The sequence below is a fragment of the Eupeodes corollae genome, chromosome 1, assembly GCF_945859685.1.
Source record: "Eupeodes corollae chromosome 1, idEupCoro1.1, whole genome shotgun sequence".
Taxonomy (NCBI): Eukaryota; Metazoa; Arthropoda; class Insecta; order Diptera; family Syrphidae; genus Eupeodes; species Eupeodes corollae.
This window is the reverse complement of record NC_079147.1, coordinates 248,552,379-248,568,902: the sequence shown is the minus strand read 5'-3', so window position 1 is coordinate 248,568,902 and position 16,524 is coordinate 248,552,379. Positions and strand designations below refer to the sequence as shown.

The 16,524-nt window shown below is 29.8% G+C and overlaps 1 protein-coding gene and 1 non-coding gene across 4 annotated transcripts in view; one reads left to right on the top strand and one right to left on the bottom strand.

The window, feature by feature from the left end:
- Positions 1-16,524, top strand: part of LOC129949975 (uncharacterized) — a 462,937-nt gene that overhangs the window by 280,049 nt on the left and 166,364 nt on the right. The window lies entirely within an intron of this gene.
- Trnal-aag (transfer RNA leucine (anticodon AAG)) lies at positions 3,259-3,340 on the bottom strand. The gene has a single exon. It is a non-coding gene; the product is annotated as a tRNA-Leu (tRNA).

The following is a 16,524-nucleotide window of genomic DNA, read 5'->3' as shown; positions in this document are numbered from 1 at the left end:
AGACAAAATTCCTAACAGAACGGTTACCTCGATAAGGATGATTACCTCATAGGAATCGCATGCTACGAATCTTCCCGAGAGGGACATTTGAATGATATTGTTTTTCACATTTAATAGAAAAGTCCAAACTTTAAAAATAAACAAAATTTTTATTTAAAACTATATCGCTGTTAAGGTTTTATTTAGTTTTAATTTTTAAATCAAAAATTAAGGATCCCTAACATCTTGGTCTGATTTAAAACATGATGTATCCAATTCCATTCTTTCATTTAATAAAATCTGTTAAGTCTTTGAAATTCATCTAATAAAATTCATCTAATACAATTAATATTTTAGAGACATTAACGGCTAATTTCTTCATAGCTTCCCAACTTTAGGACAAGAACCCGTTCTAGAATTAGTAGGTGATCAAATTGGTATCAACTTATTTCTGCACATAATAACTAGAGCCTAGTTTTATCAATTTGGATCCGAGTGTTGGTAAGGGCTCCTTTTTTAAGCAACAAGATAAGACCTGGATAGAATAGGAATCAAAACAATACATTCCTTTCAAATAAGTAATTTTTATTTGTTTATTCGGTATTGAGTTTTGTGATATTCCAAATATCGATTTAGTTTTTTAAGGCTTTATAAAATATCGTAAACGATGAAGACAAGGAGCAAATGTGTGTGAGTTTTCGACGCACTTACGTCTACGATCGTTCTTTATTTAGTAGTGAATCAAATACAACATCAATAGACACGGTTTGGATAGTTATAATTCGAAGTTATAACCTTGTTAGAAAAAAAAAATTCTTAAAGAGAGCGGTTTGAAATGCTGTATTTTAAAATGCTGTATGATCAAAGTTCTGTATGAAACTGTACCATAGTGTATGGTCATAATACTGTATGATTAATATTCTGTATTTCAAAATGTGGTGTATCAAAATTCTGTTTCTTCAAAATGCTGTTAATAGGCTAAAAAATATAGATCGTTTTTATAATGTAAAAAAGTGCGCAAGATTTTTACACTTTAGCTTTACTTACAGTATTTTGAAATATAGAATTTTTATATGCAGAATTTGGAAATACAGAATTTTGAAATGCAGTATTTTAATCATACAGTTTTTTGTATACACAGATTCTGTATTTTTAATGCAGTATTTCGAGCCTTAAGCTTTATGTACAGTATTCTGAAATACAGACTTTTTATATGCAGAATATTGAAATACAGAATTTTGAGATGCAGTAGTTTGATCATACAGTATTTCGACCCTTAAGCTTTATTTACAGTATTTTAAAATACATAATTTTTATATACAGAATTTTGAGATGCAGTATTTTGATGATACAGCATTTTGTACACACAGTATTTTGAGATACTGTATTTTAAATACAGTAATTCGACACCAACCCATGCTAAAATAAATTCGTTGCAAGAATGTATGACAAAAGGATATATGGACATGACGATATAAAAGATAACGTCATATGCAAAAACATCTAAAAAAATCATGTGAATCAGAAAATAAATTGTATTGCTCCAAAATTGACAACACTTTAACAATTGAACTCAAATATCAAATAATTGTCCAAATAATATTTGAAAAGCCAATTTGGTATCAAAATCAAAATTATTCCAGTTTTAGACGTATTAGTACGGGGTTGTAAAACTAGATCGGATACTAGTGATGTGCAGAAGTGTAGAGATACTGTGTATGTTTTGTTAAGATTACGTATCTGGCGTAGAACTTGGCTTTGCTAGACTAAATGCTAAGACAGCTTAGAACAAATGTGAAGAAATTGGGCGTACAAATGTTCATATTTCTTCTATGAAAACAAAAACTTTCTTCGGGTAGAATGCAGATTTAAGATGAAGATTAGCATTTATGAATAATTTTCAAACATGTACATGAAGTGCCTTATCAATAATTATTGACTAAACAAGCGTTTAGATAAAAGCCACGTTAAACTTTAGAGACGAGTTTATTTGTTTGTTAACCAATTACCAAATTAAACACGTCTTTAACTAAACTGTGCTCTATTACATTATCTACTACATTTGTCGCCAAACAGACACCTGCTGTGATGGTGTTTCAGGTGGTGGTATGTTTTCGCTGAAATATAAAAGATGATTTATGTCAACATAAATTTATTTTGAATAGAAAAATAAATTTACATTTCATATGAGTGGACTGCATCGCTATCAAATTCCGCATAATCTAATTGGAAGTCCACTGACGACATTGCAGATATTTCAATGTCGATCTCAGAAAGTTCTTTGGGGGTGTTCCCCCACCAGTTTCCTTCTGAGACCGACTGAACGTACTTATTTTGCTCCTGGCTTGCGTTTTTAGCCGATTCCATTGCTCTCTTATTTGTTTGGCTGTAAAGCAATAGCGAGTGGCATTGAACATTTCCTGAATGCTCTGCTAAGCTTCAAATTTAGCTTTGAGTATTTTTCCATCGTTGAGTTTACTCTCCACTGTCATAGAAAACGGCTTTACTGCTTCCCTTCATTGCTGGTGTCCAGTTAACGGACCTACTTCGCTTTGTTGCCATGGGAATAACAATTTACTCTGAAATAAATTGAAATGTTACTTATATATTTAAATAAAGGGAAATTAATCTATTTGTTTATTTTAATTACCTTATTTTAGTTCTATTAATTTTTATGAGCTCACGGTCACGGCCAAAAATAAATTTGCGATACATAAAAGAAACATACGAAAAATTTCTTTTTCTACCAACTGTCAGAATGACAGCACAAACATGACGTTTATACTTAATCACGAAGTTAAACAGGCATTTCTATGCTCTAAAATTTAGAGTGACGTTTAGCGTTAAGCTGACTATTAAATTGATTATTGGTATGGTTCATTATTTAGAGTCCACTTAAATATTTTAGTCGTCACTTAATTTGATTATTGGTAATGCCCGAAGAAAAAAAACAATTTACCCCATTCCAACCTTTTGAAAATAAAAATATTGTTTTTAAACCGTTTAAACTTGGCTAAATTAATTTAAAAAATAGATTGAAAAGAATATCAAATTTTCAAAAAGAAATTGGTAAATTTAAACACATTTTTAATATTAAAATCTTAAATTACACATTGGACAGTTTCGTTTAAGAATTTATACCCAATAATAAACGAGGTTTCTCTTGGAACACAAACATTTCTTAGAGATGTTTTAAATTTTTCCAAACAGACTTTATTTCAACAGAATGTATTTCTATAATAATTATTATTTTGAAAATAAACTAAACAAAAAACACTATGGCAGCGGTGGGATTCGAACCCACGCCTCCGAGGAGACTGGTGCCTTAAACCAGCGCCTTAGACCGCTCGGCCACGCTACCTCATATTTGCCGCTAAAATTTAATAAAAAAATAAATTTATTTTCTTTTGTTTATAAATATTTACTATATTTTAGTTATTTTTTTACACCAAACAAAATTTAAATATTGAACAACGAAAATCAACTTTGTAATTGAAAATCATCCGCAATAATTGTTTTTGATTATTTTGTTTTTATTTAATTCTGTGGAACTTAGCTTTAAAAATGATCTGCATTTATAGGTTTTTATTTTAGACTAAGGTTTTTAAAGTTTATCATCTTTAAAAAAACACTTTTTCTACAATTATGATAAAATCATACAAAAGATGTTTGCACATAAACTTCGTCATATAGAGAAGAGAATGTCTATTGCCATTTTTTTCATATTGCTCTTCTGAAAATCTCTACGAAATTACTTCTGAATTATTTTCTCTTCAAAAAGCATTACGAATGATCAATCTCTACAAATTGGTTTGAAACTTTGCTTTTCTCCAACAAAATAAAAGCTTTTATTTGTTTGTCATTTATGTGTTTTCTCTAAAAATTCTCTCTTAATTTTTGGAGCCAAGCAAACTAAATTTTCACGTGGAATTAAAGATTAATAAACGTTCGTTATAAAGAGTTCCCTTGCTTGCTTAACGTCAACAAGTTAATGACTCACAATTCAGAAACCATCTGCTAAGCTAAGCTAAAAGTGCCCTGCCTGCGCGATCAGCGCAATCAACCAGCAGGTCTAGGCAACTCTCTACCGCCGCCGCCGATCTGTAACCCCTTTTGACGAACTTACTTGTTGGTTCGATCTCGATGTGTCGTTCGTTGGCGGTGCGGCGTTAGCGTTCGTGATCGTGAGCGTCGTCGTCTCTTTGCGGGACTCCGACCTGAGGTTTTTCAGCTGCTGATGTTTAGTTTTCGTTGAGTGTTGAATGATCGTGTCGTGTAGACGGGAGATCGACCGACAAGTACTTTTGCGGGATTATAAAAAACATTCAATCGGGGTGACGGTAGCGCAACGCACATCGAATTTGTTTTTATTCTTGTCATTATTTATTATTTTATTTTATTAGTTTTGTGCCCCCCCCCCCATCTTTCAAAAGATATAATAAAAGCGTTTGTGCATCAAAATGCATACGTAATAAATATAAATGCGTGCGGCGTTCATTGAAAAAGTAAATTGAAAGAAAAATAAAAATAAAATCCCCCTTTTCATTATTTGTTGTGTTGAGAAGAGTGCATTAATCAGTATGTAATAAGAACCATAACAACAACAAAAATGGTTTCTTCTATCAAAAATAAAATAAAAATTATAGTGAATTGTTCTCTTCCTTCCTCCGGTAATGTGGTTTTAATTTATTTCTATTGTCTGTCTCAATCTTTGTTCATCCCTCTCCGTCTATCTAATGGGAATTATTACAAGAAATTAATATCTACGTTTTGATAAATTTCAATGAAAAATTGAACGCGTTTTTGTTTTTATCAATCCCAAAAAAAAAAAAAATTATCATCCACATGTGTCAAACATTGTCAATTAAAAATTGAGAAAAAGAAAATATGTCGTGTGATGAATTTATCAAAATAAAGTTGTGAATAAAATAATTTAAAAAAGTATAAATAATAATGTGCACTTATAAAACGCAAGGAAATCCCCAAAGTGTTAATTGTTATAGATTGTGTGATTTTTAATTTGTCATCTTTTCTTCGTTTTTTTTTATTTAATTGTGTTTGCGTTCTTTTTTTTAGTGATTTTAATAAAAAGAAAATGGAAAATTGCAGTTAATTAAGGTTATACAAATCACCCTGGAGTATGTTTTCTTCGTTGAATGTTTCATCTCGTGTAGATTAAACACGACGAGCTGACAAAATGGATTAATTGGATTACATTTGCGATTTTAAACGAAGGCGATTAATGACAAACAAACATGGCGAAGATAAAGAACGTTGGAAGATCTTTGCAACGAAGAACTGTCAAGGAATTTTTGTTTGAGTTCACTTTGAAATGTCATTTCTTTGGATGACAGTTGAATTTCTTTGTAATTATTACAGTTTTCTGTTTGGATAATTATAAACTATTTAGAAGAAAACTTTTCTGATTTTAAAAATACCACATAAGCTAGGAAAAAAAACGCTTTCGGTGCTAAAAGAAGACACGTACCTTAGACTGTTTTTAATATGAAAGGCGTATTTAATTGGAAACAAATATGAACTAGAAAATTCGACAAAACGTAACAATTGTTCACAATACAGATTCTTTATTGAAGGTTAATTAAATGATGAACTTGAGAATAACTTAAGTTTAGGTCAGGTTGTATATGGCGCTTAAGAAGTGTTTGGTTAGCAAATTTTACCCAACATAAGCTTTTATATGAATTCGCTTTAAACTATTCTTGATTTTGAAATGTATGTGAAGAGAACTGTTTTCGTTAATTATCAATGTTGAGATTATATAACACTTAAAATCAACTTTCTAGTTGTGATTTAACCTAGACTTTTGACGGAACTGTCAAAAGTCTTCCATTAGCATCCAATTAGGTGACAATTGTCAATTTTATATCATGTTGCGTTTATACGGTTTTCTGATTTTATCCAAATGTTAGATAATTTGTTGGTGGAAAAATGGCTGGCAACAGCAATTGGTAGACTTGCAAGACAATTTTTTTTTGACAGATGAAAAAGCAAATTGCAAATTTATTTTAGAAGTGAAATCTAATTTTTAAAAATATGAAACCTAAAAACAGCAAGAAAATTTCTAAAAGATCAATTCGTCCCCTGGCCGAAGTTTTTTTTCGCATCTGTCAAGGTTAAAAATTGAGATTTTGCTTTAATAGCGTCGCAAACGTCTTGTCAAACCATCCTTCTATAGTTTCTACTCAGCACAACCTGCATCCCAAAACATCGTCTGGTTTCGATTTTCTGGATAAATTGTAAAGATGATCGTCCAATTTTTGGAATAACTTCTTCTTCGTTATTTTGCTAGACGGTGACTTCTTACAGTACTGTTGCAAAATATTTGCAACTAGAACCTCCAAAATTAAAAAAAAAATTGTTTTTAAACTCATACAGCAAAATTCTTTCTTTAGTTTTCTAAACTCTTTTGATATTAAGTTATAATTGTTGGGAAAAAATTAACACTCTTCACTTCACAAAAAAATAAATAACTAAATTCTTCGATAGTTGGTAAAATTTCTGAGCAAAACATTTGCAACTTAAATCTTACAACTAAATATCAAATATCTTCTGAGCATTGAAGCTCACTACTAACCTTAATAACGATTTTAGGAATGTCATTGCATTGCCTCTGAATTCCAGCGAATAGGTCACTCTTGTGTTTAAAAATGTTGCTCCCAATTCTTCTCTACACAATTTCCCACAGGTTCTGTATTGGGTCTCGGAATTGGGCTGGCCATGGTAAAACCTCAATCTTTTTTTCTGCAATCCACTTTGTGGCCAACTTCGACTTGTGTTTGGAATCATTGTCGTATTTGAACGTCTATTTCCCAATGGGCATAAGGAAGCATGGTGTTACAAAGGATGTCTGCATAGTCTTCAGACTTTATTATGGACTCCACTTGTCGAATTGGCCCGATTCCTTGGCCAAAGAAGCAGCCCAAGACAAAATTTGAACAACCTCTATGTTTGACCTTCCCTTTAGTGTATGTTGGATTTAGCCTCTCAGCTCATGGCCTCCTGACATGTTGTTTTCCACCCGATCAGTGCATATTGAACTTTGATTCGTCAGAAAACAAGACCGTTTAAAATTTCTGGGGACTCCAATTGAGATGAGTTTTTGGAAAAGCCAAACGAGCTTTCACTTTTTTTTTTTAATAAATGGCTCTTTTACTATTTGATAGTTGATGGGTCAATATGTAACCTAAGTTAAATGTTTGCTTCCCTGGATGATTTCGCGGGTTTTTTTCGGAAGAAATGTTTTATTTTTCAATCATCTTTTGCCGTGGTGCTTCGAGGCCTTCCTCCTCTATGATGGCATAACACCTTTCCACTTTTAATGATTCTACAAATAGTTGATTTTTGAATGGAAAATTTCTTTTTGTGATGCTCCTTTTTTGAGAGCACTCAAAATTCTGGATGTTATTTTTTATAATATTTGTTTCCCGCCATTTTTAAAACAAAATCTTTTTTTAAAATTTAGAAAGAATTTATCTTAAAAAAACGTTTTACCGGCTAAAACAAACTAAACAAATCAAGCTACAAGTATAAACTTACCAACCTCAAAATAAATCAGATTAACCTTTATCAAAATGAGACGAAAAGAGAAATGGCCACTAGTTGCAAATGTTTTGCACAGCTGAAATCATTCTTGTTTTTGTAAAAGCAGTGCAATTTCAGAATTTGTCTGTGGATCAGTGCTTTAAGATTATAAACAGTAATGTGACACATAAAAAAGTCTAGTTTAATGAATGTTCGATTATTGTATTGGTGGTGATAGTTGCAAAAGTTTAACACAGTACTGTATTTCTTTCTATATTCGTATTTTTTAAATTCTTCCAAAATTCTGTAAGCTTTTGTTGTTGTTTCCTGCTTAAAAACTTTCAGTTAATTAAAAATTGGATCATTTAGTTGACAAGATTATAATCCAATATCCTATAAGTGGACAACTGTCCAATTTTTTGAAAATACATACAATTGGGTGTTTTGACGATTACAAACGATTACAAGAAGTCCGCCAATTTTTTGACAGAAAATTGGCGGAGCGACAATTGGCAGCCAATTTTGGTCTGTCACTTTTGACAGATAAAATTGTGTGTTTACGTTGTTGAAAGAAAATTATTTAAAATAAAACATAGACTAAAGCCTTCTTTGTTTTAAAGTCAGAGTTAACTTCCTAAATTTAATGTTATAACTCGGGTTTAAGCTGAGTTTAAAGAACTAGACCATGGTAGACAATAATTTCCTTAAGTTTATTCCGTTAAGTGTGTTACACATTTTCTTGTGTGTTATAAATTTTCTTGAAATTTTGGTTTAATAATTTATTCATTGAAAAATTAGATTGTATGACTTTTTGTGAGGAATCAAATTTTACGCCAAAATTAAAAACTAAACAAATTACAAAATATTTTAAGTTCAAAGGTTTCGCAAACTGCAGCCAAAGCAGGCTATAACAATAATTCTTTTGTACTCGTACTTGCAAATTTTAAAATCCTCAAGTACTTGAATTACCTTCCAATTCCTTTTTTTATTTTAATTCTTTTTCAAGTACAAAAATTATTGGAAATTAGTTTAAACCAGAAAAAGAACTAAAAATTAATTAGAAGTACAAGAAAAATTAAAGGATTGGAAGTTATTTCAAGGCACAAATACAAATCCAGGTAAAAGTACTTTAAAATGTCAAGCACAAGTACAAATTAATTGTAGAAGTACTTGGATTCATGTATCAGGAAACTGTACTATCACTTGTACTTAAAAGTCTAAATAGAAATTGAGATAAATTTAGTTAACTTTGAACAGTGTTATGAAGTTATTACCTTGAAACAAATTTTGTTTCTAATATCAACTTTTTATTGTATCTTAGTTTTGTATTTATTGTTTATGTTTGAATTGTTTTGCGTTGTAGAAAAATCCAGGTCGTTAAGAAGTAAACAAGACAATTTTATTTCAAACAGATGTACATTTTGTACTTTCTTCTCAGATTGTACAAATAAATGACATAAATCGGGAGTTCCGTAAATATCGATCATAGTCCAGGAAGTACCAATGTAGTTTTGTACCAAAATTGTTTAATTTTTTTTTTTAGTTTTTAGAAAGAAAGAAAGAAAAGTCACAAGTAATTTAATTAATTTTTAATTTGTCATTCAAATACTTAAAATTAAATACCTGAGACTTTTAAACCAAGAAATATATTTTTGCTCATAACGACGTTAAAATTTGTCCATCAACCTAACCTTAACAGAAGAAAAAGAACTATTTACACTTCTACATACGATCAGAAGTGGAAATATTGTTTAGTTTTCATTATAACTTATTTTTAACTATAAAACTTTTACTCTTTTACAATACTTCATTTGCCCTGTCTGGCATTGACTTTAAAATCAGTAATTCCTCGATTAAAATTATAGAGTTCAAACTTATTAGATCCGTTCGCGTACTTTCTGCACTAAAATTGGTAAAAAGAGATATTTTAAAGAGTTGGGGTAAAATTCTCTCCCAACAAAAAAAAAACTACAAAAAAATAAGCGAACGGGAAAACAACAAATTTTTAACACAATATTATTCTCTTGTTGCTGTTCTTTGAAAATTTGTTTTTTAAATCTTATAACTGACAGCAAAAACAAGCAATTTATTTGATTTCTATCAAAATTGACACTTTTCACAAATCAGCACAAAGAAATTTCTTGGGCTAAAATTCGTAGGTTGGGGAAATATTTGACTCACTCGTGAGCGCTCTCTTTTACGAAAAACTAAGAAATTTTAGAGTACGCGAACAGGATTTGGTTAAATTTCGTATTTTTTTCGTAAAATTGGACTGTTTAAGGATGGTACGCGAACTGACCTATTAAATACATGCTTTAAATTATAGTTTGTTTTTCACGAAAAATACCTTCAGTTAAAATCGATTGACAGATCCCGTCAACAAAAAAAAAACTATTAGCGCTGTAAAAATTTGACAGCTCTGTAAATCTCCCATCCGCAGACATTTTGTTCGATTGGAAAATAGAAAATGAGTTTAAGTTTGTTAGAGAACCAGGGCCTCGTGACATACAACTTTAAATTTATCCTTTACGTGTGTCATGTCTGGGATGGAGGGTTCCTACAATTTTAATGCCGAATCAGAACGGTTAATTTGAAAAAGCACTTTTCATGACAGCAATTACTCTTGGTGGATTTGTCAATTCCTCGCAAGAGTCAGAACCCATGAAAAACTTTCTAAGTGGCACAGCCTGGGATTAAATCCAAGATCATATGACAGTCTACGCACTTTTTTTTTAATTTATTTTCAAAAACTATCTTAAAGCTAGAAAAAAAATTAATTAAACTAGCCTAATTAACAACAACTTACAACGTATGGGACCAGTAAGTTGGTTGTAAGTTATGGTTAAAACAATCTGCGCACTAACCGTCATGCCACGGGTATTACAATTGACATCTGTCAAGTTTAAAAAATTATAGCTTGAAGATTTTTCAAAATAATGCACTCCTAAGTGAATTGATGAAATTTTGAAAAATATTTGATCAAAATTACTTGTAAAAATAGAAAATACAAATGATTTGATAGAAATGAAGTGCTAGCTTGAAATTAACTCACATTTATAAAAATCCAAACTAAATAAAAATAACTTGACAGGAGAAATTGACACTTAAATGAATTAGCTGTCATTTTTAATAGTTCTGTTTGTTCACTTCATTTCAAAAGTGATTTAAACTGTAATCAAATTGAAATTCACATACAAAATGTGGCACGTTTTGAAAATGATTTTGGAAAAAATTGTAAATTTTTTTAATTTCACATTTTATAACTGGAAACTCGATAAACTAATGAAGAAAGAAATCATAGTAAAACTAAAAGTTTAGACGAATAAATGTTCAAAGTTAACTTTAGATAAAACAAAAACTGGACATTCTAATATGTGAGGTTTTACTGTATTTTCAATATATTCTTGATTTGTTTTTAAACTTCTCTTTCCCTCTTCTATGTTTCTTTTTTAAATAAGACTTTTTATATGCATAAATATACTGAATACCCTATGTTTTTAATTGTCATCGTTTTTCATTCTTAATTCACGCGATGCCCTCCTTTCAATAATAACGATAAGAATATTTAATTTCCAATTCAACTTAAACTTCAACAAATAAAATTTAAAAAAAAATATTTTATCTACCGTAAAACTACTAGAAAATACTATACTATGTTTAAATTATTTATGTTCATTGGAAATTATGTACATTTATTTATGTAAGAGAAAAAAAAATGCGGGAAGAAGAGTTTTGACTTTATAATACTCAAGTTTTGTTTTAATGTTTGCTTTTTAAAATTCTATCTGCGTATTTTTTGAGAAACAAATTGTTGACCTGTACTGTAATCAAATGGAGAAGAAAAAGTACAAAAAAAAGGTGTGTTCATTACGGAAACGAAATAATTCCCAACTTTTGTTTCTTATTTTTTATTTTCTCATTTGCCTATATGCACTTTTATATCGTTAGTAGATTTAAACAAAATTTATTACCCACGTTTAAGAAAGTCGTCAGCCATTTAAATTGTTGATTTTTTAAATTTTGACCAAATTGAAATTGTTTGTTCGTCAAACGAAAATCTTAAACTTGATTACACGAATACCTTTACAATCTTTCAAGTCTTCTTATTTTTTTTTTAGTTAAGTGATTTGAATGAAGGATAAATAATTTACATTTTGTAACTTAAACATAAAATGTTTGGATAAGAATATTTACTTTATTACTTTGGTGTTGTAAAAATATAAACTGCCAACAGATTCTTATAAATATTTAGTTATTATTGTTAATATTTATATTTCATGTGTAATTTCGTTTTATTTTTCAAAGAACATTTTGGAAAAATTGCGCATTTTCCTTAATGTGCCTGAAAATATCACTCTTCATTTTTCTATGGTTCAATGGCAGATTTTGTAAAATAAATTTTGTAGAATTTTGTGTAATTGCGTTAAGGAGGTTATCAATCTCTGCATTTAAAGCGAAATAGAAGGTTTTCCAGTAAGAGGTTTCATTTTGAATAGCTCTCTATTTGGACAGCTGTCACTTTTGAAGCTTTCATCTTTTGACATTTGAAATGTATAAACTACGCCATTACTAAAAATGGAACGATATACGCTTCAGCAACGCATTATAGTTATTTAAATTCGAAGCAAAAATGTAGAAAATTTTGCAGTGACAGTTCGCAAAACTGATACAGTTGGGAGATCGTATGTCGTATAGTACTGAAATTTGTGGAAATATTTGAACTGTTTTGAAAAGTTATTGAAGAATTGAGAAGCATGTCCGGAGCTTAAGAACAGTGATGAGGCTTTTTTAACCTTACGAGGCCTTAGCAGCCATTTGACTGATATATTTTTGTATTGTCTTGCTTTCTCTTTACAGTGAAAAAGACAACCATTGATCTCTTTTAAAAAATACTCATTTTAAAATATCAATATTTTAATTCATATTAGAAAACTCTGTAAAGTAAAATAAATCAAACTTTTGGCAATATTTTCGGTTGTTACCAATTTAAAACATATTTCTACGGTGTCACTTCCGTCAGTTTGAAAAGATTACATAATTTTTTTACCTGCAAAATTACGCAATTACTTGCGAACATCTTTTTCTAAAAACTTTTAAAATAATAATTAATGTCTTGTTCTGTCAAATTCTCCTTCAATCACTTTTTCAAAAATAAAAATATGACTCATCAAGACTTATACTCAACGAATTATCGAAATGTACAAAAAATAAATATGTTTGAATATTAATTTTATTGCGTTTAATTTACAAAGTGCATTTCAAGGAAATTATGCCTTTCAATTTTCGTCTCATAAATATTTAAATTTTTGTATTTAATAAACAAAAAAAAAACTACCAAACGTCAGCAGGGTGTTGCTTAGCTGCCAAGATAAATTGTGTGGGCTGTCGCTTCGTCGTTGTCGTCGTTGGTTGTCAAATACAATCGCCCAACACAAAACGCTAATTAAATATGAGTTCATCGGTAATCCATTATTATTAATTTTCATATGTATGAATTTTTATCCGAGTATAACCGTAAGTGAATAAAAGCTAGTTTACCTTCAATCATCTAAAATCTAACAATAAATTCAATATAAATAAATTTTAAGAAAATTAATTGAAAAAATATATAAGTTTTATTTGTTTAGTTCTTTGTGTTGTAAACCTACATGCTCGCTTGTACATTTGAGGATTATACCTAACAAGATTTCTATTGTTTATAACTTGGTTTTGTTTTTATTTTTAAAGAACTCATACATTTGTTCTTTAATGAGTTGCAGATGTTAATGCACCTCAATTGCTTTTATTGAAAATAGATATTTAATTAGCTTACCTATAAATAGACTTGCATCTTGCAGATGATAATCTTAATGAACATGAACTAAACATTGTTTACATATTGAGCCAAAAATGTAAAAATAAAATAGAACATTCATTCATTTATTTAGATAAGGATTCAAAATTAGTTTGAATATTTTAATTTAATATTGTAAAAGAAATTTAGTTGACTCTTAAGGTTGAACTATTGACGAAAATGTACCTAGCCAATTTTTGTTCAAAAAAAAGAATGCTCTTAGCGTTTTTTTTTTTTTTTTTTTGAAGTGAAAATAGAATTCAAGAAGTCCCACAAGGTTCTATTTTTAGACCTTCACTTTTTTTTTCTTTGTTTTGTTGGAAATTTTTGGTGTTACTAGTCATCTGTTCGTGTTTAATTTATTTGTATAAACGTGACATTGTAGTTGCTCAAAATGTATGTGGATTCGATAGTCTTTTCAATAATTATACCACCTTATTTAGCTCAAGTCGACAAAGAATTGGAAATTGGAAGCGCAATAAGATATCCATTATTTTACCAATGTTTTGAATTCCAAGATTTCTAGGTTATATTTAATATTAACTCGTGTTTTTTTCTATGATTTTGAATTAAAGTCAGTTGATTAAAGTCTCAAAAAACTGAAAAAGATAGAAATTTGTTCGAGATTTTTGTAGGTTCTTATTTTTTATATCAAGGAAATGTTAAAAAAAAAAACTTAGAGGCTAAAATGGGCACAACATTTCACATGGTAACAGAAGTTTTCTATTTCTAAAAACATCGATAATTCAATAGTATATTAGGGAGTATACACTCTTTTTCGTATGCAAATATTCAAACCACAAGTTACAGTGGCTCACAGTTTATTTTACCCATAGTATATTTACAAGTTTATGGGAAAAAAGTTATCAAAAAAATAAAAACCCAGAAAGGTCTAGTAGATTTATAACACAAATAAAATCTCTTATTTTATTTTACTAAGATTAAAATTGCACAACAAGATAACAAAAACAAAATAAAATCAATAATTCAGTGTCACAGCTTATTTGCTCCATTTTAAAAACTTAATAAAAAAACATTACGCAAATTAATGTTTATTTTAATATTTTGTGTGTCCACCGATTTTGATAAGAATCCATCAATTTTTTTATTGCTTCTGGAGGGATTCTTGCCCATTCTTCAGTCAATGCAGTTTTGAGGTAATTTTTGTTTGAAATGTGGCGTTTTCGAATGTTTGTATCCAAAATGGACCACATGTTTTCTATAACATTCAAATCCGGAGACTGTGCTGGAGGTTTTATGTCGTGTGGACAGTTATGAATCAGCCATGTTTGGACAATTCCTGAAGAATGTTTCGGGTCGTTGTCTTGATAAAACCGAAACGAGTGTCTTATGTCCAATTATTTTTGTTGAGATATTAATGTACACCATTTTATCCATTGTACTCTCAATGAACTCCAACTTCCAAACTCCGGCTGTTGACATGCAGGCCCAAACCATGAGATGACCACCTCCATGCTTCTAAGTTTGGTTGGCGCAAGACATGAGGTTGGCCTTCGGATCAGAAAATGGTAAACATTGATTCGACCGCAAATATAACTTTCTCCCAAAAGCTATCATCCTTCCTAATGTGTTCTTTTGCGAGCTTTAAAAGACTATCTCGGTTTTTCTTGTTAATGAAAGGTTTTTTGTCGAGGAATTCTTCCATTAAACTCGTAATTCCTCAAAGTGCGTCTTAACGACTATCTCGGTTTTTCTTGTTAATAAAAGGCTTTTTTCAAGCAACTTTTCCATTAAACCCGTTATTCCTCAATATGCGTCTTATGGTTTCGGAAGAGCAAGACTTTCCGAGCTTGTTTCCACCTCACTAGTTAGTTTTGGAGTCGATAACTTGGGTTTTAGCTTTAAATTTGCGCACAATTAATTTAGTCAGCTGACACAGTGAATATTTTGTTCAAAACATAAAACGGTGGATAATGGCCTCGACCTTGAATATTGACAATTTCCGCTATTTTCCTCCAAGAAAGTCCATTCCTGTGATGCAAAAAATTTCACGTTGTTCAATTGTTGTTCGCTTTCCCATGTTTAAAAAACGTGCTGCCTTTATGAAAAATAACTGAAACTATTTAATACAAAATTAGAAATATAATAACTAAGATATTGACATAATAAATACCGTTATTTCCATGTTTTTGATTGAGCAGTTTTTCCTTAAACACAGTGGGTTAAAAAAGCTGTGGCATTGAAAAATCTAATTATTTCGTTTTTCTTAGGTTAAATTTAGGATTTCAAAATAAAATAAGTTGGTTAAATTGTTATTTTAAAGATTAAATCTTAATTAAAGTTTGTACTTTTTTAATAAATTTGTATGTTTAGGAAGTATACTCAGCTAAATGTGTTGGTTGAATGGTTGGGTGAAATACGCTGTGAGCCACTGTATATAAAACATCTCAGCATTAGCGACTTATAATTTGTATCCTTGAACAAACGAGAAACCGAAACATAATATTAATTTAAAATATGCTCAAGATTTCAATAAATAGTCGAAAGAAGTAAACTTAATAGATTTTTCTTTTTAAATATTTCCCAACAACAAAAACACATTTAGCCCTTTTATTAGTTTATTTTTCATGTGTTTTCAATCTAAGGAAATATTTCACTTGAAAATATTGGTCATCCTTCGGAAATTTAAAAGCTGTTGAGGCTATTGTGAAACAAAAATTCCATCGGAATGTTTCCCTTCTTAGAAAATTCGGATTTGTTATTATAGGGAATTTAATTTCTGGGAAAATTTGCCTCTCATTTCAGTTGACCAAGTATTGGTCAAGTATTGATCAAGTATTGGCGCTTCCAAATTTAATTGATGGAAAGAACTCAAAAGAGGAAATTTTATTAACAATACTCCAAATTAAGAAATTTATCTCAACGAAATTTTGATTCACATAATAAATACTGTTTCGAACAGTCTCTTAATTCAATCATTTCAGTAATATAATATAATATAATTTAAATGACGTTAATTTATCGAAAATCAAAAATTTGCTGACAAAAATTCACAATAAAAGAAAAGTGAAACCAATTTTTTCTAGATGAAATGTTTTTGAAGGTAAATTCTGTCTTATTTTTTCCCTTTTAATACTCCAACTTTAAGTAATTTTTGAAGTTCATATAAGATTATTAATTATTCAAGAGTATAATTTTTAGAACCACAT